The following is a 27,582-nucleotide window of genomic DNA, read 5'->3' on the forward strand; positions in this document are numbered from 1 at the left end:
TCCCTCTTTTTCTCACTGATTTCAATGTCACTGCAGTTATATTTCATGCATTGGACTTCTCTGTATATATAGATATATCTGACTTAAATTTGCTAATATTTTATTTAAGATATTTGCACATAAATTCATGAGAGACATTAGAATATAATTTCCTTTACTCCAGTTGGTTTGGCTTGCTTTTGTTTTTATACTGTGCTGAGTGCTGAGATAGAGCCCAGCTTTACACCATAGGGACAAGGGCAAGTTTGGGATGTCATAGCACCAAGTAGGAAGAGAGTCAACCCCACCTCAGAGCTGAGCTTTCACAAGGGAGCCAGACAGTTCTACCTGGGGCCCCACTTGAAGGATATTTTCTCTACACAACTAAAAAATGTGACTCTAAATAATACACACATTCACGCAAGAACTCACACTATGATTTCTTTTCCATTTCTTTGTTTGACACAGGGTCTTACTATGCACCCCAGGCAGGCTCAATATTTCTACAGTTTCACTCCCATTTTCAATCTTGTTTATATTTTTGCTATGTGCCCTAGAAATTGGCCACTTTTCTGATTTCCAAAAATCAGTTCTAGCATTTATTTACATGTTGCTGTTTCTTTTAATATCACCTCAATCAGCTTATAACCTATTATCTTTTGTTCAACTTTTTATAACCTTATTTCTAATTTACATAAAGAAAATTTCAATAGGAAATGTTTACCCATAGTACTAAGTCAATTTATGATTGGCTTATTTTTATTATTATTTTAATTATACGTATTTATGAGGAAATGTGATAATCCAATACATGTATACAATATATAATCAAATCAGAGTAGTTAGCTTTTTCATCTTCTTAGACATTAAAAATGTCTTGATTAATCTGTATTAATCATACATGTTTGTGGGGTACAGCGTGATATCTTGGTACATGCATGGTGAGCAATGTTCCCATCTCCTTATCATTACTTTATATTTGGAAACTGTAAGCTCTACTCTTCTGATTATTCATAAAATATACAATAGGTTATTGTGAATTATTATTGGCTCACTGTGCTATGAAAGAGTCTTATCTCAACTATGGTGTTTAGATTCTTTTGCAGTGGGCCAATTCATAGTTTATAATGTAAGATTCTATAGAAAAACACTTGAGTGATGAAGTTAGCAAAGATCAGGAGTAAATCAATGAAAATCTTTATTAATATTTTAAATATCTTTAAAAGAATGCAATGAAAATATACCAAATAAAGACAATGTCTATAATAATAAGGTCTATAATTTAAGTAAACAATGTGTGCATGAACAGATTTTTCAAGCAGAACTTTCACTGTTTCACTTTCTATTGTTTGTGGCACCCACATGAAAGTTACAAAGAGCAGAGCTGAATTTTTTTGCACAAGTCCCTTTGGCTTCTAATACATTAATGATCTTCAGTTTTTCATTTTCTTTTAGTTAATGTATAAAGAACAATATGGGATTAGCAGTAAATTCATCTTAGGCCATAGGATCTATTCTCTTTGTTGCAATTAGTGCTTTAAATTATTAGATTTAATAATTTGTACTCATATCTTTTCAGGAAAGACCTGAAATAGTCCATAACTACTTGGGAACAATCCTAGTAAATATAGACTAATATTTCATATTATTATTATTATTGTTACATGGCTCCTTTGAAGACTGCGTGAAACATGTTCTAAGTGTTTAAATTATTAGAGGCATGCAGACGTTAGCACAGGAAAAGGAAGACATTTCTGAGGATTTTCCCAGGGAGACCAATTTTCATCATGTCCTTTGTATAGTAACATATTGAAATGGCTTTTCAGAATATTTGGTCCTATTTCTGTAATAGCTTTTCCATTTTATATCTCAGATGAGATAAAATCATGTGATTTCACTGAGATCTGCTGGGGACAGATTGCAATAATATCCAATTACTGACGAATGCATTAGATGCATTCCTGCGAGAGATAATAATGAATCAGTATCTTGCCTGGAACCCTGAGTCTTTATTTTAGCACATTTCCCTCAGGTGATTCTGATGCACAGCCAGGTTTCCTCTAAATTGCCTTATTGAAACTGCAAACTACTTTGCTTATAATAGGTAGACATTTAGGAGGGATGAATACAGCTTAACTATTTCCTAAACATATCCAAAATGAAGTGTTGTTTCATTTTTTAACCTAAAATGTTTCATTTTCCGATCTAAAAATTTCAATGAGGTCCTAGAAACTTCAGATTTTTGCTTCACTACATTATTTGGTAATAAGTATCGGGCAAGTTCTTATCTGTTCCCAAAGATTGGTTCAGTTAATTTATAAGTATGGTACATTTAAAATGCATGAGGATATACTTGAATAATTTTTAAATGTTTCCAATTTCAAGTCTCTCTCTTTAAAAGCAATATTGGCCTTGTTAGCGATATGGTAGTTGCAATATAACAGTTTAAATTTGAGTGAGTGGGCAGGGAGTGTAGTCAGTGGTAGAGCCCTTGCCTAGCATGTCTTAGGTTCCAGGCATGCACTGGCCCTGGGTTCCATCCCCGCACCCAGAAAAATTTTTGAGAACCATTCATTTCCTTCCCATCTCTTAATAACCCATGCTTATTTTCTGGGCTCAGTGATCTCCACCTCATACCCTATGGAAGTGATGAACTAATTCTCAAAAGATAGGCATCACTCCCAGTTGATCACTGATGAGATGTGACACGGTGGAGAGCCAGACTTGCTCCTTTGGCAGAGATAGCCCTGCTGATTAAAAGTCCTTTAAAGACACTCCAAGAATTAAGCCACACATTAGCAATACTGATACTTTTATTTTCATACGAATTTTGAGATGCTTGGGCAGTGTATATGCTTTATATTTTTCAGTTTTTTTCTATGTTACAATACTTGTAGGAGAATATGAATACTTTTATATAATATACTTGACATTATATTAACATTTAAGAATCTGGGCTTTTTGTGATCTGTGGATATTTATATATAGTTGATGATCTTGCATCTTTTGAACACCCTTCCCATGGCATATAGTCAGTACCTTGTTTTCTAGCTAGAAGGTAGGGTGCCCCTTTTCAACCTTCCTATTGGCTCCCTAGATGAAGTTGGCTCAGCCAATCAAAACTCTGTGAGACTTCTGATGTCATCCAAACAGTAGAGGACCTTGGGAACAGAACAGAATCCATCCTTTGGTGGAGAGAGTGACATTTTTGGTAACTGTATCCAAACTCAAAGATGTGAGCTACACATTTGTGCTCAGCAAAGCTGATATTCTTTCTGGGGCAAACCCATGTGGCTTGTGTGCTGCTCCACACTGCTGGGACCCACCCTGCAGCCTCCTAGAGATTCTGTGTCCTTTGTAATGTCCTCTGATCACTTCTTGAGTGTGGTTTAGAGTAATTCTCATCACATCAACACAGCTCAAGACTCATAATCCCCTATTACTTGTTGATCACATGTTGGGCATTTTGGCTTTCTTTTTCCTTTTTCAAAAATTATTTTCTCCCCAACTGAGGGCTTTTCATTTTATGATCCTCTGCATCAATACAGACATTCTCAAGGATGGCTCTCTTTGTTCTGCAGACTTCTGTTCAAAAACCACTCTTTGAAGGGGCCATCCTCACTATTCTTTTTCCCTATCTGGAATGTTTATCTGATTTCTCATTTAGTGACTCCTTTGCTTTTGTATTATTATGACTTTCTCACAGCATGAGGGCAGGGCCTGTTTTTGTTTTGTTTACTGAGGTTTATCCAGAATCTTGGATAGAGATGCAGCAGATAGTATGCACTGGCTCTTTATAAATGAATGAAGAGTGAATGAATGGATGAAGAAATTAAATATCTAATGTATCAGTTCACTTTGAGGAGATTTTTGAGGATACTATACTTGATCTTAGCCAAAAGGCTGAGAAGCAATAAGGATAATATTAAGAATCATACATGTGTATTTTCTTCTAATGAAAGAAAAATTGAGAAACTGAAAGAATTGTGGCAGATGTAGAATGAGAGCACGTGAAGATTTTCCAAAGGGAGACAAGATGTAGCAAAGGGGAAGGTTTTCAAACACACATCCTAAAGCCTATGTACTGAGCAGAGCATTAGGACTGCACAGGACAAGCAGAAAATAAAAGATATTGTGGGTGCTATTTTAATGCTCTGGAATAGTCAGGGAAAGAGGATGAAGACTGATGTGAAGGAAGAAAAGGAAAAGAACATTTTCAGCAATGGCACTGTGTTTTTGGAGACAAGTTTACCTATGAGTTTATATTCCTCTGTATGAAATTTCTCCAGCCATGTGTTTATGGGGCTAAATTCTTTATAAACAGAAATAATTGTTTAATATTTGTGTTCTAACATTCATCTTTATTTATCTGATGATAAAACACTAAAAAAATTTGAAAGAAAGTATCTGTAAGCTTTACTGTGGAAGAACACAATACTAGTTAACTCCTAATCCTGACAAACTTGCAAATTGTGCCTCTTCAATCACTCTTCTAATTAGTAAGCAGGCATCTTGAAGCACTCTGATCATTCAGATTTTAATTGTCAGACAGTGCTGTCTCCAGTTTCTCCATATGTTCCTACCAAAAAAATATGAGCAATTATGCCAAGACAGTAAGTATAGCTTTGATGATCATGGCTAATTGGCTAACTAGGCGTGATTCAGACTATTGCTTATCCAGTCAGAACATAATTATGACTTTCCACTGCCCCATGAGCATATTTCTCTTTCCAAAAAATTTATTGTGTGATATAAATAAGTAAATAAGGCTTCTGTCTTCAGGGGAAGTAAATATTATCATTTAATTCACTTAGAAGGTATTCAGAAATTATAATAACATGCTAAGTGAGTAGGTATGCATATACACAAATAATGGAATTTATACACAGTCATGATAATAACATCTTGACCTCACGTTACGTGTTGGGAATGCAATAGCATTTTCAGTTCCACAACTACAATGCAAAGTAGGTTTCTCAGTTTACCCATGTTACATATTTAAAACAAAATTTTTGAAGGAGAGAAAATGCCTTGTTCAAATTTAATCCTAGAAATTCTGCCTTTGAAATGAGTCCTTAATGCCTAGGCAACATTGCCTTTGGTGGTGGGCATCATATAGGGTTGTTTTTGAGTTAGGCTAATTCAAATTTGAGATCAAAATTCACTGGAAGCTGAGTATACCTGTGAATAATCCTCAACCTCTCACAATTTTAAGAACTTTGTCTATAGTAAATGAGTAAATAAATGAAAATCATGAAACCATCATAGTAGGAATACCTGCTATAAAGGTTGTCATGTTATTGAAAATATGTAACAGGTGAGAAAAGACCTACTGAGCTGATCCCTTGATCAGTATGTCTTTGGTTATCTACAGTGCTTTCTCTCTATGTTAGAAAATTTTGTGCTTAAACCAAAGAATACTTTTTCTTGCTTTTTTCTCTGACCCCTACAAGTGCATGTGACTGTTGAGCTAGTGCACCATGGGCACTGATGTCCTTTCCTGGCTTAGAAGCCCTAATGGCACCACTCCCTCTGTTTGCTTTGTCCCTGCCATCATCAATGTTTGCTTCTCATCCTGGCTGATTTTTAAATTATAGTATTTTTAAAAAGTGCCCTTCCTGCCTAGTAAACCTGCTTCTTAATGTTCTAGCTTTAGGACTTAATTATTTGTCTCTGAAGTCAATAGGGTAGAGTCCTCTCTCCCTCCCTCGCTTCCTACTTCTTTCCTTCCTCTCAACTTTGTTTCCTTTGTACAAATTTTTGATATATTGATTTCAAGCTTCTAAGTGATGGCAATAAATTTTAAAATATAAATGCAGATTTCTTAAGGAAAAATTATTTTAAAAAATTCACTTAAAGCCTCCAGATAGATTTCTTTCCTTTATTTTGTAAGTGAAATCTTGTGAACATGCACTCTCATTGTCAGTGATATTTTCCCCTTTTGATTCATATTATTGGAAGTAACCTATGGAACTGAAAATAATTTCCAAAGCCAAGATTTATAATACTTCTGCAAATTGACCCTGAAACATTCAATTAGATAACTGATAGATCATCATTCTTTACAGTTGTTACTGAGTACTGTGGCTTACTCTCATTTTTATTACGTGAATGGAAACCATCTAGTAAAAATAATATTAACAGCTGCCACACCACATTGCTGAACAACCAGAAATTGAGGTTATTTAAATAACATTAATCAACACTGACCTATTCATATTTCCTATCAATCCTTTTAGATGTCTGAGGTTGAGTTGTCGAGAAATAGCATTTTCATGCAAAATGGAGTCAGGGCATCCTGTGGGAAGGGACATATATTGTGGCTGAAAATACTCCTTGTATCTTTCTTGTATTATCTTCCATTACTGTAACACATTTCCGTTGGTATTATTGCCTTAACAAACATCTAGAAGGGTATCTGTAGTAACGAATGTGTTGTCCATCTGGAAATAGGATGAAACAAGTTACCAGCCTCATATGCCATGTAATGACTTGTTTTGGTAAGAAAACATTATTTCTTAATACCTGGTTAATAACTTATCCACCAGGAAAAAGGAGCTGAGTTAGAGAAAGTGGAGATTTGGAAACCCAGGTTACTACAATGTGAAAGCAGAACATAGAAACAGACAGTGAGAACACTGGGCATTGGAGAGAGGATGGAGCAGTAATAGAACTAGTTGAAAGGAAATTCATTGTATATGTGTCTGTGTTTACTTCTGTACCTTTTATTCTGTTACATATTTTTATTTTTTCATATTTTTTCCAATATCACACTACTGGAAGGTAATTTAAGTCCTCTAACAGAAATCAATTTTGTACAATTGTCTCTTCTATATTTTGCCTCCTTTTATACTGTGTCTTTTCTTTTTACTGGGGATGTATATTAGCTATGTATAACATAGATAGATGATCAATAGATAGGTATATATATATATATCATATATATATATACATATATGTATATATGTAAATAGAGAGATAGATCTATCTATCCTGGACAAAAACCATTTGTTATAAATAATAATTGCAATGTTTCCTACTTCTTGGCTGGTTTATTCATATATTTAATTAATGACATCTTCAGATAAGGAGATAACTTTCTTTGATCAAGTCAACTTATCTTTTTTAGTCTTTCCTGGTTAGTGCTTTCAGTACCTACCTAAGAAATCTTTGCCTCCACTAATGGCTTAAAGATGCTCTCCTATTCATGTTCTGGTTTCAGCTTTTGCATTTAGGTCCATGTTCCAGCTTGAGTCAGTTATTTGCTGAAGAGAAAAGAAAATGTATGTCAACATAGAATCTTTAACAAGAATTTTCATAGCAACCTTAGAAGCAAATCAAATCACTGTCAAGAAGAAATAGATAAAATCATATTATCTTCTACAATGGAATATGTGGCAGTCAGATTTCTGTTGCTGTAACAAACACCTGAGGAAATCAGCTTATAAAGAGAAAAGATATATTTTGGCTCACAATTTTGGAGGCTCCATGATTGTGAAGACACTGCTTTTTGGCTTCTGGTAGATGCAGCACATCATAGTGGGAGTGCATGATGTAGCAAAGCTGTCTGCTTCATGGCTGGAACACAAAAGGGAAAGAAAGAGGAAGAGAGAGGCACCCCACAATCTCCTCCAAAGGCACACCCTCAGTGACTGAACCTCCCTATAAGGTGACACTCAGGGCATCAAACCTTTAACACATGAGTCCTTGGGGGACATTCCAGATCAAACTATACCCAAATACTAGACATCAGTAAAAAAAGAATGAGCAACTGCCACTTGCAGCAACATGAATGACTCTTGCAAACACTAACTTGCACAAAAGAAGCCAGGTACAACAGAATATATTTATATGATTACATTTGTATGAAATCTAAGAAGAAATAGAACTATTTTAATGAAATAGAAAATAGAAGGCGGTTAACCCTTGGGCAGGTTCTACTGCAAGTTTTGGGTGGGAGGGGGCTTTATGGGGGATGGAAACATCCAACATAGTGTTTTGGGTGGGGATTGTACAGTGCACCCATTCAGCAAAATCTATCAAAATGAACACTTAAAATCTGTGTATTTTATGTACCTTGTACCTCAGCAATTTATCCTCAACTCAACTAGCAAAAACGCTTTGTCAAGCCTTATTAAGCTTGTCTCTTTTTGTCAATAAAACTAGTGATAAAGGCAGAACAGGACCTGCCTGGAACTGAGGGGGGTGAGGAGGGAGAGGGTGGTGGAGGGGGGAAAGGGGGAGTAATGACCCAAATAATGTATGCACATGTGAATAAAAGGATAAAAAAAAGAAAGAAAATAAAGTGAGACACAGAAAAAAAGAAAAGCATTGAATGATAAACCCATAGGGGGGAAACAAAAGTAGAGTTAGAAGGAGCTACAAGAAGATGGCATTTCACCAATGGTTACTCTAAGGCTCGTGGTCATCTTATAAAGAATGCCAATGGTGACTCCTGGAGTGTGCTGTCCACATGTCTTGGCTGTGCCCAGCAGTCACAACAATTGACATACAACTGGCACAGGATTTCCTTGACCTTGCAACAGGCTAACAGACACTTATCAATAGCCAAGAGTTTCAGTGCTCATCTGGCTTTCACCACTTTGGAGATGTTATTTTAACTAGTTGATCATTAGAAGCCAACAGGGATTTGCTTCTCCACTGAATGTGCTGTTTCTCTTCCCCCTTGCTAAGGAGGTCAGTAATGCTAATCCATGACTTTAACAAGGAAAAGTCACCAAAACAAATATGTATATGGAAGATTATGAATAAGAAAAAAAATACCTAACCTATCAAAGTACTAATGTTAGATTGTTTTACTGTCCCAAACAACTGTATGCAAGTGTTGCTTTGTGTGTTTATTTTCTTCTGCTTATTTGTCTGATTTTGATTTTGATTTTATTTTATTTATTTTATTTATTTATTTTTTTTCTGTTCTTATCATTATGCTTTGGATTTTTTTTTTTTTGTCTGATTTTGAGACAGGATCTTGCTGTGTAGTCCCAAATTGGCCACCAACTCAGGGTCCTCCTGCCTCAGCCTCCTGAATGCTGACATTACAAGCATGAACCATCATATCTGTCTCTATGCAAAAGTTTTAACAAAGAAGTTTATCTTCAGGTTCTTATGAATGCTTTTTTAAATAAACACATATTCACTTTCTCAGCTATGTCAGAGATTAAATTTCACCTTGTGGGAATTTCCCTGTCAGAAGTCTCTGGAGCTTCCTTTTGTGTTCAATACATGTTTGCTATCTTTCTATTCTCATAATAACCTTGTGAGGTGAGCACACTTATTCTTTTAATATAAGATAAAACTGGGAAATACATGTTAAGTAACTCCTTCAAAGCATCACCACTTAGAAAACAGGACCTAGTGTTAGAACCAAGGCAATTTGATGTCCAAGCCTGAGCCCTTGATCACCATAGGCAGTGACTTTCCCATGTCTCTTCAACTTCATGGTATTTTTCTCCAAAGCATGTATTTCTTCAAAAATGTGCTCTGATGCCACTCAGACATGGACTAGTTAGCAGAGAGTGTTTTGTTCATCATCGATTCCTTTTACTACAAATTATTCATAGACAGCCATTTTCTCTAAGCATTAACTCAGTGTTTGCTAAGCACTTACTCCCTGCTGAGAACCCAAATTGGCCACTAGAACTTTGATGCTCTGGAAGAGCACTCCTGAAAAACAGTCTCAAACTTTAGAAATTCCCAGAAGGGTGTGAGCGCCTCTTTAGAAATTCCCAGAAGGGTGTGAGCGCCTCTTTAGAAATTCCCAGAAGAGTGTGAGCGCCTCTTTAGAAATTCCCAGAAGGGTGTGAGCGCCTCTTTAGAAATTCCCAGAAGGGTGTGAGCGCCTCTTTAGTAGAACAGAATACCTGATGATACGGGAATAACTCAGGTTCTCATCTTCCCAACAATCCAAACCCCCATCTATAAAGACTGCAACACAGAGGTCTGTCTGTGACATGTGAAATAAAGAGATTGAAGCGTCTTCTACATCTGTTCTATGTGCATTCATTTCCTATTGCTGCTGTAACAAATTTTCACAAATTTACTAGCTTAAAACAACATAAATCTTACAATTCTGGAGCACAATAGTCTCTCTGGGGTTGGCCAGACTGCATTCCTCTGGAGGCTGTTGGGAAGACTCATTCTTTTGCCTCTTCCAGCTTCTACAGTGTATTCAGTCTTGGTTCATGGTCCCTTCTCCGTGTAAAGTCAACAGTACAACATCTTCCAGATCAAATTTGCCTCTGACTCTGACCAAGTGATTCCTTTTGTAAGGCCAGCTGTGAAGGCAATGAACCCACTTGAATAACCTAAAATAATCGCCCCATCTCAAGAGGCTTAATTTAACCACTTCCAAAAAAATCTCTTTTTCCATGTAAGGGAAAATGTTCACAGGTCCTGGGGATTAGGTCATGGACATCTTGGGAAGGGAGGCATTTTCTGCTCACCACATTACGTGAAAATTGTCTTACAGTTATACATGCTAGAAAATTATTTAGATTGGAGATATAACTTTTCATAAAAATTATATATTTCATAGTAAGTATATACTATTTTCTAAAGTAAATTACTCTTTAAATTCCCTGAAAAAATGTCTCAGAGGGGAAGAACATTTTCTAAAAATTTCAATTAGCATAGAAAAATTACTCTATAGACTAGGTTTTTAATAGCTGTCCTCTTTCTTTCTGTTCTCTTCCCCTCCCCCCTTACCCCCCCACACCATGCTTTCATCTCAACTCTTTTTCACAAATGGAAAGAGAGAGACAGAACTAAATCTCCTCTACTTATTATTAACAGAAAATGCACAATGGTAAAAAGAAAATACCTGGTTCAGAAAAGATATTTTCTCGGTTGGTCTTAAATAGAAAGTGCTCATAAAAGAAAATGTCCAGGGAATTGCTTGAGGGGTGTGTAGTATCTTTCCCAAGAGAAATAATCTCATGGCTTAAAGTCAACTTATGGCAAGATTTTGACAGGTTGGCTTGCTCATTTATTGTCTTTAAGGCATAATGCAATATGTTGGCCACGGCAGATCACTCAGAAGGCAGGAATCCACATGGAGCTTGTTTCTGAGAGGCAGAAAAAAATCCCTCTTCAAGGGCATTTTGGAAAAGTCCCCTGAGCTATGGTGGATGCTGGCTTCAGGATATTAATCACCCAAGGTAAACACAGCCTATCAGAGGTAGTGTTCTCTCCACTGTGGTCGACAAACAGAAACAGTCGTTTACAAAAGCTGCACTTAAATGAGAATGAAAGTAAGTAATGATGAGTCAACTATACAAGCCTCTTTTCCTAGAAGTACCAGAAGAAAAAAATTATCAATTTCTAAATTTGAAGATTATTAAAAATATACATTTATATAATTCAAAAACCAGAGGTGAATAACTTACTTTAGCAGACAGAAAGATAGGATTAGATTTCTAAATCTACTCAAGTTGGGTGACCTTGCACAAATTACTTAATTAACCTCACTGTGTTTTAGGTTTCTTTTTTTACTTTTAATGTATGGATAAAAACATTTGTGTAGCCTACATTTCAATGTTGTTAGGAGATTAGAGTAAATCTGAAAAAAGTGCTTGGGAAAGAACTAGGTTACAGCTTCAAGTAATCAAATTCTATACCAGCTTTTAAAAATGCTTATCATTGTAAAGCATTTATTACCATGCTTGACATAGCTTACTAATCATCACCAAATAATAATTCAAGATGTGAAATAAGAATGAGAAAATGAAGGTGCATATTTTTAGTCTTTTTTGTAAACCTTAGAATAATCAGTATCCATTTGCCAAGTGAAATTCCATGATTTTGGACAGATGTATAACCTGTAAAAATGCCCTCCCAATCAAAGTAAAGAACATTTCAACACTGCCTTTTAGCAGTATCTCTATAGATAAGTTCACAATGTTTAGAATTCTACATGCATGGAATCATGAATTATATATTCTCGGTGTCTAGCTTCTTTGACTCAGAATATTTCTGACTTCTTGTTCTCACTCTGGGTGGGATATGAATAATAATTTTTTCCTCTTACAGCTGAGTGGGATTTCATTGCATTAAATATTAACATTATGCTTGCACATTTCTCAGTTGATCAATGTGTGAGTTGCTGTCAGTTTGGGGCTATTATCAATGAAACCGCTAAATACATTTTTATGGAAGTCTTGGTGTGGACATAAGGTTTTCATTTCTCTGTGTCAATGGCTGAGTGACAGTATTATAGTGGTTCGTATGTAAATATGTTTACTTTTATGAGACATTGTCCAATTGTTCTGCAAAGTGGTCATATAATTTCACCCCATCACCATGCAGTTTCTCCATAATATCGGTTCCACTGATTCTCACAATTTTTAACATGTGAATACACATGCAGTTGTATATCACTGAGGTTTTATTTTACTTTTCCATATTGTTAAACAACTTTTCCTATGACTGCTGGATATTCAAAAATCTCTTTGTAAGAAACATTTAAATTTTTACTAATTTAAAAATTGTATTACTCTTACTGTTCAGTTGTAAAGCTTCCTTATATATTCTAGAAAGAAGTCCTTTCACATTCATATACTATGTAAATACACTATCCTATTTTGTGACTTACACTTTGTTTTATTGATCATATATTTAGAACAGCATATGTTTTACTTTTTTATTTAGTTTGTCATTGTATGTTTTTCTTTGGTTCATGTTTCTGATATCCATGCCAAGAAATCTTTGGCTACTTTTTTCATATTTTTCTAGAAATTTTATAATTTTTAGCTTTTACATTTAATTTTATGGCTTATTTTAAGAAAATTTTTGTTGATTGTGGGAATAAGCATTGAGGTTTATAATTCTGGTATTGAAGTACCAGTTCTTGAATCATTAGCCCATTATCTTTGATTTACTTTAACATCTTTGTCAAATCCATTTGATCATGTGTGTGAATGTTTAAGTATGATGTATATATGGTGTGCGTGTTTATTGTTGTATTCTGTGGCCTAGTTAAATCCATATATTATTTTCAGAATCTCTTTTATAGATGTCTTAGGATTCTCTATAAAATAACATTATGCCAATCCTTTTACTTCTTCCTACCAATCTTTAAAGTTTTTAAAAAATGTCTTTATTCATGTCAGATTGCATTGTCTAAGACTTCTAGTATTTTGGTGAACATTGACAGCAAGGGTGAATATCTTAGTTTTGGTGCCAATCCTAAGGAAAAAGCATTGAGCTAACATCACTAAGTAAGATGTTAGTTGCGGTTTTCCAGCTGATTTCTTTAATCATGTGGAGGGATATTCTCTTCTTAGTTTGCTATAACATTTTCTGATGAGTGATGTCTTTTGTTAATTTTTTCTTTACATTTATTTAGACTGTCATACTTTTTTTTTCTCACTTTGTTTGGTTATTAGAGTGACTTATATTGATTGATTGTGTTAAGCCAACTTCATATACCTGAAATAAGCAAGGCATTGTCACTATAGTTGTGATTACATCCTATTTACTATTTTTTAAAAGAATAACTATGCATGTATCCTTAGTGAAATATCATGAGGTAGTGTTCTTTTTCATAACGTCATTGTTTTTTTTTAATCAGGAAAGGAGAAGGAAATATTCAGAGAAATTATAAGAAGCCAAACTGTATAGTATATGACTTTAAAATTGTCACAATGTAAAAAAAAAGTTGCCCCTACATAGATCTTCACTGACCTCGAGAGCAGGATTTTCTAACTTTCCCACAGCTTAGTCGAATGCCTTGTTAGTGATTTAGTAAGATTAGGCTATAGTTTGGTAAATATAGAGTCCCGCCTCCTTCCTGCCCACTGAAATTGTGTTTGGTCATGTGATTTGCTTTGGCCAGGGGAATGAGGGCGAGGCAATGCAGCTGGAGACCAGTTTTAGGCATCATTTTGTTTGCTCCTTCAAATATTCCCACCCCTGTCTTGGTAGAAGAATATGTCTTAGATAGGTGCTACTCCTGTAGCCTTGGCCTCAGAACAAGACACAAAAGGAAAACCTGAAGCAGAATTGTCCCAATAACATGAAGACAGTAAATAAGCAATAGCTGCTTATTGCTGTGTGCTGTTGATATTTTTTGATTGTTTATGTGCAGAAAAGCTAGCTAAAACATTTACATGCACTTAAAAATGAAGATTTAGAAGTGGAGTTTCTGCTCAGAGCTGTCTTATTAGCATCCATTACACCAACCTTCCAGTAGATAACAACTTTAAACTCTGGCAAAAATATGAAAGGAACAATTTTTGAGAGGCAGGATGGCCACACATTGAATAAAGTAACAGCATACAGTGACTTTTCTGGCATTATTTTTAGAGTTTTTGTCCTGAGACCAGATACTAGTTAGTGTCAGATGGAGTTACTAGGACCCAGATATGGAGATCCCAGAAAAGACGAAAGACTGGAAAGTAAGGAAGAGAGCTAGAAGAGGAGAGAACCCCAGTTTTTCTGCCTAAATGTTAACCAAATATTTCTTGACTCCTGATGTCTGAATGCACACATTTTATGAAAAGTTCACACAAGAATACAAGAATTTGTTTCTGTTTAAAAACATGACAGCTAACACAGTTTGTTATTAATGATTAATTGAATGGTTTTTGAGTGATTTAAAGCCAGGGACTTTGGAAATGAATTTTCTTAGATAAGTTCATTGGACAAAGTTCTGGTAAAACAAATCTCATCATTGTTGAAAGCCTCGTAGAACATTCTACACAAATATTACATGTTGCAGGTCATTTAATTTTTTCTGGAGGCTCCTGGACTGAAGAATGTATCACTACTCCAAGTTTAACTTTTTTTGTACCTTTTACAACACCTGAGCTGCATTGGGCTAGCTGAGTAGCTGAGTAGCTTTAACCTTCCCCTGACCCCGAGTAACAGAACGATGAATTTCTTTGTGTGTGTGCACTTTGCCCTCATGACAATGCTGTTCCCTATGGTTTCTGTCATCTCAAGAGTCCACATTTTTCACTGTTTCCTACTGTTTCCACAGTGTCATCCCATAAACCATAGATGCTATTTTAACATGTTCCATACAGTCCTACATACAGATTGGCAAATTTTCTCTTCATTTTTCTGGTTGTACTTTATTGGTGATTCACTAACATTGAACTTATGGTCTAGAGCACCATAACTCATGCCTGAATGAAGCTTATTTCACAGTCATTTTCCTTACAAGACTTAGCCCAGCCTTGTGCTGAAGAACACTGGACAGTATGTCTTAGTTGGCTTGGCCCATCAAAACAAATTGCCATAGACTGGATAGCTTAAACAATAGGAATTTATTTGTCCACTGTTCTGGAGAATGGAAAGTCAAGGTATGCTTAGTTTGGTGAGGGCTTACTTCCTGGCTTGCAGATGGTCAGCTTTTCTCTGTGTGCTCAAATGACATGAGAAAGATCTGTTGATACCAATCATAGTGGATAAAGGCCCACTATGACCTCATTTAATCTTAATGACCTCCTGGAATATTGTGGGAGTAACAGAGCATCTCCCTGTTACATCACAGTTCAGAATGTCAGAATGCATGCAACTTAATGGTTTTTTTTTGCTGTTCTGCACATGTCCACAAATAACTGTGACAATGTTCTGTGTATCAGTTTTGGAGTTCAAATAAAGTTAGCAAGTAAGCAAATTTGTAATTATAGAATCCCTAAATAATGAGAAAGTCAACTGTATTTGTATAATGGCAAATTTAGATCACAGGGCAATCAGTGAGGATAAGTTCATGGTTAGCAGTATAGTTCATCCTCATATTCTTTATATTCATGGAGTTCAAAAGAAAGAACAAAATTTAATTCTAATAATAGCAAATACTTGTGTGTGGATTGCGTGTTCTAAGTGTTTGGCCCTCAGTGGTCATGAATACTCGATGAGGTAGGTACCAGCATTCTGCTTCTTATAGGTCAGGAAGATAAAGCACAGACAGTTTTAGTACCACTACATTTTAAAAATTATGTGTGGATACTTTCTTCTCTTACTCATAACAAAGGTGGTATCTAATGTATATTGTTCTATGTCCCTGTCATTTTAAAATTGAAGGTAACCACCACCTTTTACAATATATGTTAATTATTCCAAAATAAGAGGAGAAACAGCTCATGTGTTATAGGCACCCACATGTGTAATATTCACTCAATGCATGTAGACAGGAATATCAAAATTCAAATTTAATTGCTTATTTTATGATTCAGCTTTGTAATATCCCTTTCTTTTACAGAAAGTTTAACCAAATCTGTTTGATTAAAGAGAGTGAGTTAAGGGAGCAAGTCTGCACTGCAACTCTGATTAAGTATAGACAGAAAAGATGGAAAGTAGTTGTGGTTCCCTTTCATTTCCCAATGTAACCTGTTAATGTTATAAATGATCCCCTTATTTTATTTTTTTGTTTGTTTCTTCGTTGGTATTTTTTAATTTTCTTTTTTATTATTGTTGTACTGGGTGGGAATATATTGTGGTATTTACATAAGTTCTTGTAAAATCCCAAATATATCACACTTGACTTAAAAGGAGTGAACAACTTCTTTTGTTATGTAGGTCTATGTGCAGCTGGTCGGGGATTACAATAGCCAAAAGGAACAGAATACATTAACATAATAGTTTGTGGGTCTGTTTGGCAGGGGAGATAGCACACTGAGGCAGAATCACATATGAACACACTGAATTATTAGAGGCTGCTGTGTGTGTAAAACAATGTTGCCTCTACTTATAGTTCAAGCCACCTCCTTGATTTTTAAGAGTAACTGGAGAGCTATATTCAACTACATTAAGTATAACAAAGCAGTGAATAATACTGATGCATTAAGTTTTTATACTCAAAGTACTCTAGGTCATTAAGAGGAAAACCTCTAAATTTGGAACATATAAACACAGTATTTCACTTAGTGAACTTACCTAGGAGTAAATGACATTGGTTACTACAAAAAAACAAAAAAAAAACCCCAAAAAACAGTCTCACTTACCTCTTTTCCTTTCCTCACCACCACCATTACCTAAGTGGGATAAAAAGAAGTTGTTATTACATCCAAAATATTTTATGTCATTTTCTCCATCATAAAAGATAGTATACATGTTCAAATTAGAAAATTACAAAGAAAGAAAAGTATAGACTTTCTCTAATATTAATATTTGGCAATATTTATTTTTAGAAATGACATATTTTCCGTGATATATAATCATCTCACTGAGTTTCTGAGGTTATCTTTGTTATGTTTTGATGTATAGACTCCTTTTATGTGAAGAAATATGGAATAGAAAGCATATTAGCTTTGCATTACTATAGTGAAATAACTGAGGCAAATAATTTTAAGAAGAGAAAAGGTTTATTTAGCTCATAGTATTGGAGGTTCAAGATCAAGTGGCTCTATTGTTTTGGTCTCTGTTTAGGGCAATAAATGCAAACGTAGGTGCTCATTGTTGTAGGCAAGTGATTATATCTCCAACTGGAACAGAGAGCGAAAAGAGGAAGAACCTTGGGATCCCACAATCACCTTCCACAACTCAAAGATCTCCCATTAGGCTCCACCTCTTAAAGGTTCTACTGCTTCCCAATAGTGCCACTCTGGGGATGAAGCCTTCAGTGACGGACCTTTGGACTCTTCCAAACCAATTTCAAAACCATAACAGGTTGCTATAATTGAAATTGGCCCTGGATATGCCATCATGTAGAGGACCAGAGGAGTAGGTACGGTGGTTTTCTATTTCTTCTTTGAGAATAACTAGTCCTTAATGTTTTCACACAGTCAGTACAGAACATTGTGTTTCAAAATCAAGACCAAGGAAAACCATGCTCTTTTGCACTTTCTTCTTTTTCCTGCTTAATATTCCTTATTACTTCAAAGTTACTTTGCAAACAGTTTTTATAATCTTCCCATCATTCAAAATGACATCATTCATGTCCTGTCAAAATTTCTAACTCTTAGAGTGATAATTTCTGCAATCTTCTGGAATTTCTGGAACTTTCCCTGAGAAATATGTCATTTGCTCAATCCTGAAACAAGACTCATATTAAAATGGGCGCTTTGTTAGAGAATTTCAAAAACAAGATTGATAACATCCCCTTAAATACTTATTCCTTAAAATGTTAAAATATTAAAACCCTTTAAAAATTAGATTTAGTGAACCTAGTGAAGTTTATATATCAGTCATATCATAATGTATTTCATCAGCTGAACTTTGAATCAGTTATTAAATAGACATTAATCACTAGCACATATCATTGTTCCCTCCCCCCCACTCAATTTTCCACTAATTTGTCTGGGTGCTGTTTCACTTTAGGGAACCTGAACCCTGACTCACAGGCAATGTTTCCTGTTCGCCAACTTGCTTCTGGGAACATTTCTGCTAAGAAAACTGTCAGTTTGCTCCCACATACTTTAAAAATTCCACAACTCACATTCAATTAGAGAGCAGTTCCTGTGAAAAGAAAAGTGCACCCACTATATCTTACAGAGAGAGAAATGCCCTTTTTCCTTTACCTCTTCTTTTTTTAAATTCAAAACTGGAAGAGCACTTTCTTGTACAGAAAATGATTAAGATTTTAAAAATTCAGGAAAGACGAAAATGTAAGGAAGAGAAATTTCATACAAAACAGAAGCAGTATCTTGATGATTAATTTAATGTAAGACCTAAACCAACAAAACATGCAAGATTCTGGCAATTTACTGATGCCGGCAACAGTATGCCAAAGTTAATCCTTTGTTTCACTAGCTAAAAACGGTTGCGTTGTGTTTCTCTCCCAGGAAAATGGTCTATATCACTGCAGTTATGAAAATGTCAGTTCCCTGCCTATCACCAGAAGTAGCTGTGTTTCCAATTAGCTGTAACATTTCAGTTCATGTGGCTAAGAGGTGCCAGTGAGAAGGTTCTGACAAATAGGCACAAGGATAATCTCTGAGATTCCTCTCATTTTGGTGGACATTTCCCAAAAGTGGGACATTTTGATGGCAGCGTAAAGCCTTAAGATAAACCAGAGTATCACAAGAAGATTTGAGGATTTAGTATTAGTCTTTGGGGCATACTGGCTTAGACAAGTGACATTGTAGTGTTTTATATTCACCCCTCTCCCTTTTTCTTAAGGACAAATAGATTGTGAACCCAGAGAGCTGGGATGTTTCTACCACTAGATAATAATAATAACGTGATTACTGAGTATCTATTAAGAACTAGCTATCATTCTAACTTCAAGTGCATTGTCACCCTTAATCCTCACATAGTCCTGACGGATTCCCAGTGTCCAGCACATGGCCTATCACTAAGTAAACGCTCTGTGAACGGTCAGTAATGGCCAGGCAAGCCTGTGAAGGAGGTATTATGATGTCCCTTTTAGAGATAAGTATGCAGAAAATGAAGAAACTTCCAGCAGCGAGAAGCAGAAGCAGTAGTTGATGACTGAAGTTCACATGTTGATCCTCAATGCATGGGGCTTCACCAAAATCTTCAGATCTTCAGTTTATTATTAGGAAAACAAAGATATTTACTATGTGAAATCTAAGATCTTTTCCAAATTAAGTAAAATCCATGGACCACCTTTGGAAAAATAACATCAAACATAGACTTGAGAAGTATGCATGGAAGCTGAGAGGCTATTTATTCTTTCTATATTGGGAAAGCTGGCATTTTTGCTGGATTTACATCTGAGTGTGAACATGAGCCCAGGTCTTTCCTTGTACAGACCTATATAATCTCTTACATATGTTTATGAAATCCAAACATGTCTGAAAACCAAAACTTCTTAAAGCCACTTGATGACAAAACCTGTCTTGACTGGTTTTGAGTGCAAACCCTATCCCAACTGATTTGAGATCATTTCTAGTCTTTATCACACTTGTGAACCTTTGTTTGCTTTGCTGTCAAAATCTAATGTGTTAGGCTGCTGCATTTACTCTTTGGTGAAGATAGCTAGAATGTTATAAATTACACAATTTATATAATGTGTACCTTTCTACAAACCTAAATAATTCTAAATTATAAAGCATGTCTCCCCAAAAGACTTTGGGATAAAGGACAGTGGGCTGTTCATACTCCAATGACTAAACTCATAATCATTGGAAGAAGAGCAAGCTGAGGGTAAACTTTGAGTTTTAAGGGGAATGAGTTTACTGTAGATTCTGATTTTACTTATAAGAAGGAGGAACATCAGAGACTGTAAGAGAATTCAGATACTACCAGTCAGTGTTGGGTGCCTTTCATAATGCAGCCAGACCTCCTGGAAGACAAGCATGAGGTAGAGTCCCCAAGAATGACAAGTTTATCTGAGCAATGGCTAAGATAAAACCAGAATCCCCAGACTACTCAATACATACCCAGCTATTCATTCACCTCCTCCATTCTGCTTATTTTAGTGTATTTTCTCTATCTCTGCCCTAGATTTAGAGTAAACAGAGCACTTCAAGGTAACATGAAATAAGAAAGAAGAAAAAACACATCTTGCATATTTTTACCTCCTAGTTTTTAATAGATTTTCACTACCACTAGCCTATTGAGTATTCCTGTAAAACAACTGCAGAAAAGAAAGGGTTATTATAATTCCATTTAACAAATGAATAAACAATATCTTTGTTAAGTGACTGCCATTGTCACACAGCTATTTAGTGACAACTGAAGTACTAGAACCCAGAACCCAGGTTCTTGACTAAGTGAATACCCACTGTAAGAAATAATTTTGCAATTCAATTTTCATCATTTGACCAGGGAAACCCTTATGATATATCTCTTTTTAAATAGATGTTATATAAAAACCATGCTCGATCTTTCACAAATATCATGGTAACAAATACTAGATAAATTATATAAAACCATAGTGCTGTACGACTCACATTTTCTGCCTGCTTCCCAAAATGGATTTCCCAGCCTGTTAAAGATAGAGGAAAGACTTCCTAAAAAGGCACTGTGAAAGTTCCTATATGTTTTCCCTGGCCAAGCTTCATTTTGACACTGCTGGAGGAATGCTGTACTATAAGGTGGGTACAGCATGCTCCTGAGGTGTCTTAAAGATGCTGTAGTTTTTGCTGGGTGACCGGAGCTGCTTTTGCATGCTGGTGGACTTCACTGGTCCCTTGTTAGCTTCCCCATGTCATTCATGCAGCACTCAGACTCCCAGGCTGTAGTGTGTCTGTGAGGATAGATCGCTTATATTTAACTCCTTCCCATCCTCCTCTATACATTAATAGTCTCTTTCCTTGTTCACATTTGCCAGAAATACAGTAGCTTCTGTATCTTTTTGATTAGGATATTCTATAGGCTGAATTGATTCTCTCTCAAATTTATGTGAAAAGCCCTAACTGCCCCACACTGTGAGGGTATTTGGAGATGGGACTTGGGGATGTCATTAGGTTTAGAGTGCGGTCCTTATGATGAGATCAGGGATGATAGTGAGCTTGTTTTTGCTTTCTCTGCTATGAGAGGGCATAGTGAGGAGACCAGAAAGAGAGTCCTCAATGGATTCCAGCTGTGCTGGCATCCTGCTCCCAGCCTCCAGAAAAATAAGAAAATAAATTTGTGCTGTTTAAGCCTCACAGCCTATGGTGTTTTGTCCCAGCGCCCTGAGCTAGTAAGACATGGAACTGCACTGCCATCTCACTGAGTCATTGATGATAATTCATGCCTCTGTACTTTTTGAAACTATAAATATGTTAGAATAAGTTATTTGATTTTACCTAACTCTAGTTTAATGGTACGTGTTTCCTAGGTATAATAAGAAAATAAGGTGTGGCAGGGTTGAACATGAACATGTTACTAAATTGGCAGTGCAAGAAATTTACCTAGGCCCATCATCTTCTAGTTAATGTTATGCTGTAGAAGAATGACTTAAACTTGTTTGTAAAACAATTATAGTATTCTTCTAAATCACATGGCCTCCTGTCAAATAAACAGTCAAAGGAAAGTACAACCCCTTCACTAGTTATTTTTCCCCTTTTAACTTCCCATGATGATATCAGGGCGGTAGCCATCATTGTCTAGGGATGGGTGCTCTGAAGGAGCCCGATGCCCTTGGTTTTGCCATGACACTGGGTGCCTTGTGCTGATTTATGCTAAAATCTATGGCCAGTGCAACTCTGCCTCCAAAAGTCAGTATGCTCTGCCTCAGTTGGAGACTGCTTGTTGCCTTCTTCCACGTTAGTTTCTCCTGGGTCCTTGTGATTTCCCTCTGTAGTCCCCAACTCACTGTGAACATCTGACTCCCATTAACAGGGGAGGATGCTGGGGACAAGCAAGCCTGCCTCCACTGTGCTCAATGTCACCAGATGTACAGACGGACAGAGAGAGAGCTGAGACCACCTGAAATGATCAGGCCAAGACACTGTTGAGAGATGACTTGGTGACAATTTCTGCACATTAAAATACACAATGAAAACTCTAGTGCAATGAAGTATTTGATGAATGTGAAAGATTTATGGCTTCTGTATGCACATATTTTTTAACTATAATAAATGTTTTCCTCTTGCCAAATGCCTGTCAAAACACCCTCAAAAATATTTTTAGAAACATATATTTGGTAATCTCTTATATCTGTGTTTAACAAGCCCTAAGTAAATCTTAAAAATCTAAAATTACCTTTGCCTTTACAAAACTATGCAAAGTGAAGTCTTTCAGTTTTGAATGACATTTCTCCATTGTGTGCAATGAGCTCTTTCAGTTATTCATGAATAACACTTATCTAGAATCTTAAAACAAGGCTTTGGTTATGAGTTTTCCCTAAACATGATGGTAATGATGATGGCTGTTGAAACGTGACCTTCATTTGTTAATGTGAGTTCAACATCTCCAGTGTACTGCTTCGAATCTTTATTTCCTTGTCTTGGCTTCCAGTAATCAACTTCAGACAGATGTGGAGATATTTTATATTATATAATGTATATGTTAAACTTCAAGATCACTTTTGAATAATATTTGAAGAGTGACCTGCATCTTTCTTATCTTCTTCAGTGTAATTTTGATCTATAATACACCTCTAACAAAATGGATTACTATTCAGCCATAAGGAAGAATGAAATCCTGATGGTGATAATATGGATGGAACTAAGGATCATAATATTAAGTGAAGTAAGACAGACACAGAAAAAGAAGTACCATATGATCTCAATCATATTTAGAATCTAAAAAAGCTGATCTCATAGAAATTAAGAGTAGAATGGTAAGCTGAAAATAGTTCCCAAATTGCCCTCAAATTATGGCCATCAGGATATTTGAATGTAGTAATTTTAAGTGGGCTCCTGGGCTAGTACTGGGGGCAGTTTAACTGAGCAATATTTTTATACCTTTGCTAGAAGCCCATCACCATCAATTGGTAAATTTAAAGCAAAGTCGAGGTGTCCAATTAGCAAGGGTGAATAGCTTAGCAAAATTTTCTAACTGATCAATAATAAGTACAATGTTAGAATCTGTTGTTAGTAATTCCAATTCAGTTATTAGTAACAGCTGTATTTTCAGTAAATAAGTTGAGCTCAGCTAGGAAAGCTACAGTGCTAAATAGAACCTGTCTCATTCTCATTGTGATTTGCAATGGAAATACTTGCATCTTTTACCTATTTCAACCTTTCTTACTATTCTGCGCAGATTTGAGCCCTGGTATTTGATAGGGAGCGCCCAGTCTGTCTGTCATTTGTTGGATCCTCTGCCGACAGTGAGAAGCAGACAGTGCTTTCGCTGCTTGGGTTTCCACAGCACAGCCATGGATTTCCACATATTGGAGGCCTCTGAATACAGAGCCAATCCAGTCCTCTGCTGAGTAAAATTGGGGAATTAGCAAACGTGGGATTTTCTGTCTTTACCGAGTTTAACTTTTAGCATACCATTATTCAAACCAGAAACCATTTGTTTTCAAAGAGAGAGTTTAAACATCTCTTATCAATACATTTTAAATAAAATTTGGACCAAATTTTATTTCTTATAGAAATCTGAGCTATAAGATTAAAACCTGATTTTGGTTTAGATAAAACAAGCACCAACCAAACATTCTTGTCTAATAAATAAAGCTGGGTTTCCAAATTTATCCCAAAGTTCTAAGAATACATCAATTGCTCAGTTGAAGAACAAAATCATCTTTGGGAAAATCATAGTGGGAATCTAGAGGCTAATGTCATCATGAAGAACTTCTTGTACATCTTTTTCATTTTTAAATCATCATGTTATTTTAGACAGAATCTTAGCAAGAAAAAAACTGGAATAGAAAAGCAATTTATTTAAAAAAAACTTCCTTTTACATCAGCTTAGTGAATAAAATCTTGGGAATTTGGTTCCTTTCCATGTAAGTATCTACAAATGGCATGAAAATATACCACAAACTGTTTCATTTTAGTAATGCATGAGATCTCTTTTATTGTCCTGTCATAGTGACAGCCATGTAATAATGGCCACAAAGGATCCCAAGCAACACAGAAATACAATGCGTATTCCACATAGTTCTTCCCATGCAACCCTATGAACAATTTCCGTGATTTTTCACCTGAGTTATCCAGGGATTTTTGTCTGGGTTTCTGGTGTAAGAATCCTACTCTTAAAAGCACAGAGAATCATGATGTGATCACTAAGTAATTCGTGCTGTTTTGAGGACTTTGCTGGGACTTTCTTTCACTGTCACTGTCACCCTGCAGAAGGAGCCCTCTTTTTCCCACTGTGGAGCTAGGATGGAAGATACCAATCAGGGTATCTTGTTTTAATTGCTATCCTGTTGTTCCAGGTCTCTGAATCTTACCAAGGCCCAGTCTACCTCTTGACAGTTTCCAGTGTTCTCTGTGGCCACTCATCTCAAAATGTACCGGTACATTTGTTTGTACACTTTGGTTCTTCTTTCTAACAGAAGAGGTGAGTGGTGGGCTTACAGCCAGCCATCTTGAATCTCCAAGAATACAATTCTGACACAGACAGCAACAGGTTCATGTACATAAAGTTCTGTAACATATAATCTAATGTACAGTGACAGAACGATCTGTTGTTACCTAGCAATGAGTTGCAATGCAGGGATCATCTCTCTGTGCTCCTAAAATGGGTGCATTCTATTGTGTAAAAAATATTGCTCAATAGAATTGACTGAAAACGTTTTAAAGAAAGGACAGAAAAAAGTTCCTGGAATACTTTCTCAGTATTTAATTGTTTTAATATATGTAAAAAAGACATAATCTTTATTATTAATAGAATAATGAATTGAAGTCTACATTCTCCACATAAGACAAGAAAATGTAAATTGGTTGGTGCTTGTACATTGGGCATATGTTCACATTATGGTAATGTTCACATTACCATAGTCAAATAATACAAAGAAAAATGTAAATTTAGTAAACATGACCCTCTTTCTATCCAAAAAATGATGTAAAAAATAAGGAAATACAAGGAATGGAGTCATATGAAATAACAAAAGAGTGTGAATTTATTATTACAGAGTATACCATAGGTTGTAGACTAATTAAAAGTCCTTGAATTAGGGGAAGATTTAAAGAAAGAGATCATTGCTCAGGTCAGTGGCCTTAAGTAAAACATTGATTTTCAAATTTTATGTTACTGTGGCTGGCCTATACTGAATAAGTCTCTTGCATCCTTTTGGGTTACAGTCACCAAAGACAGAAAGACTCACTGAGAGAAGACAGTCAGGTTTAATATGTTTGCCTGATGAAAAAATTTGAAGTACAGTGTCCCTAAATGGAGTACTAACACAGTGGGTGATGGAGTTGAGACACTGTTGTTTGAAAATACTGGAACTTCTGTTTGTATCTATTTTTTTCCATAACTCTCAATTAAGCTTTTAATTTTTAAATTTTTGACGGTACTGGGGATTCAGCCAACATCCTGAAGCTTGCTAAGTCAATTGCTCTACCATCTGAGACCATGCCTCCAGTCATTTTTGTTTGTTGGCTGGTTGATTTTATGTTGTTGTTTTTGAGACAGGGTCTTGTTAACTTTGCCCAACTGGCCTTCAAACATGATCCTTCCTTCCTGCCTCCACTTCCTGAGTAGGTGGGTTTACAGGCATGCACCACCACTACGTCCAATGCAATTAAGCATTTTAATAGTTAATTCACTGATCAAAAATTTCACTTTTTTTTCCAAAGAAGGCTTTAGGCAGGTCACCAAAGTAGTCATAGCATGAAAGGTTATACTTCTACATGGACTTGACTTTCCCTGTGAATACACAGTAATGACACATTGTTTTCCTCATGAGCACAGCAAGTTTCTCTAGCCTCAGAAAAAGAAGGAAAGAAATGTATTTGGAGAGATGCAGCATTTCCTTAGTAGAGCACTCACTTAAAGCCAAACACAGCTCTGTGTGCCAGGTCTGCAAGATGAAGGAGTAAGGCATGCAAATGGTGGTCAAAGCTTTGGAGGAAGCAACTCATGTATGATTGTAAAAGATTATTCAGGGAATTTTCCCAAGAGGTCTTTGGTTTTAGAAACAGCTTCCCTGATGAAAGAGGAAAGGGCTGTCAGAAATTTAGTACACTGAAAAGTAGGAAGAATGAGCTTTTTGTTTTGCTTTAATTTACGTGTTAGTAAATTCTCAACTATAATCTATAGAAATCGGTACAAAATTCCACTTGCTACTTTAGTTTACTTTCACTTACAATGAATATTCTTAAGTTGTTAGTATTCTTTGGAATTTCTAGACAAAAATCATTAGTAGAATCAGAAAAGTTCCTTTTTGCCTTCAATGGCTGTTTACTTAAATGCACATAGCGTTTTCAGAAGTGGTTTTCCCTCATTGCTTATATTTGCATAATGTTTACTGCCAGGAATGTTATTTAAAAGCAATGAAAATCTGAAGTTCGGGTGTGCTCTTTAATCAAGGCTGTGGTTATGCTCTGGAATAATTTTGTTATTCAGAAAAATCTGAGTGACTTTCTGTGATTTTGATATTCCACAATTCTATACCAGTAAATTATTTCTAAAAACACTGAAGAACTCAGGTTTTGGAATAAAGCTCACTCTTAATTCACAGTGTATATGCATTCTTAGACTCTGCTTACAAGTTTCTGTTGAACAGTGCTACCACCTTGTCAAGCAGAGGAAGAAAGATATTTGGAATCACAGGTAAAAGACATTTTATTTTTGGTTCTTAATTTGCTCTCTGGAAAAATCTAAGGCAAAAACATATGGTTTTCCATTGATGATGCAAAATGAAAATACACAATAATATTCATAGACGTGAAAGAGTTTTATCTCTTTCACAATTATTTTGATTCTCTGAAAATTAAAGTACTATGCAGGTCTTTAAACAAATCAAAAGTTCACATCTATCTATTTTTTCACATAGAAAGAGTTCAAGTATCATTTCCTTTTATACTTTTTTACATGTTTTCATTTGATACCAAAATCAAAATCTTATATTGTTTTGCATGAATACTACTGGTCTAAAATTATAAATAAATAAATAAAAAAATATATACACACATATATATATATATGCACACACACACACACACACACACACACACACATATATAAATAAAACATGTATAGTTACCTAAAGTATATGTCATCAAATTTGTTTTCCAAATCTGGAGAATGGAGTAATTCACTCCATGAGTCTCAAAATTGTTCAGAATATTCTTGTCTCTGAATACAGCAGGGAGCCTCTGTCAGCTGTGTTAGAGTTGGTGCCAAAGC

At 35.7% G+C, this 27,582-nt stretch overlaps 1 long non-coding RNA gene and 1 pseudogene across 2 annotated transcripts; both read right to left on the reverse strand.

Annotated features, from left to right (window-relative positions):
• Positions 1–1,260: 1,260 nt before the first annotated feature.
• LOC141410928 (uncharacterized) lies at positions 1,261–27,582 on the reverse strand. Of its 2 annotated transcripts, XR_012435736.1 has the most exons (8): positions 27,440–27,582; positions 16,947–16,976; positions 10,820–11,191; positions 10,066–10,274; positions 7,453–7,557; positions 7,139–7,244; positions 6,190–6,422; positions 1,261–4,558 (listed from the first exon to the last, which is right to left on the reverse strand). It is a non-coding gene; the product is annotated as an uncharacterized lncRNA (long non-coding RNA). The 2 variants fall into 2 exon arrangements; XR_012435735.1 differs by having other exon boundaries at positions 1,261–6,422.
• Positions 3,719–3,894, reverse strand: LOC141411092 (U2 spliceosomal RNA; annotated as a pseudogene).

Source organism: Castor canadensis, chromosome 9, assembly GCF_047511655.1.
Source record: "Castor canadensis chromosome 9, mCasCan1.hap1v2, whole genome shotgun sequence".
In the NCBI taxonomy this organism is placed as follows: domain Eukaryota; kingdom Metazoa; phylum Chordata; class Mammalia; order Rodentia; family Castoridae; genus Castor; species Castor canadensis.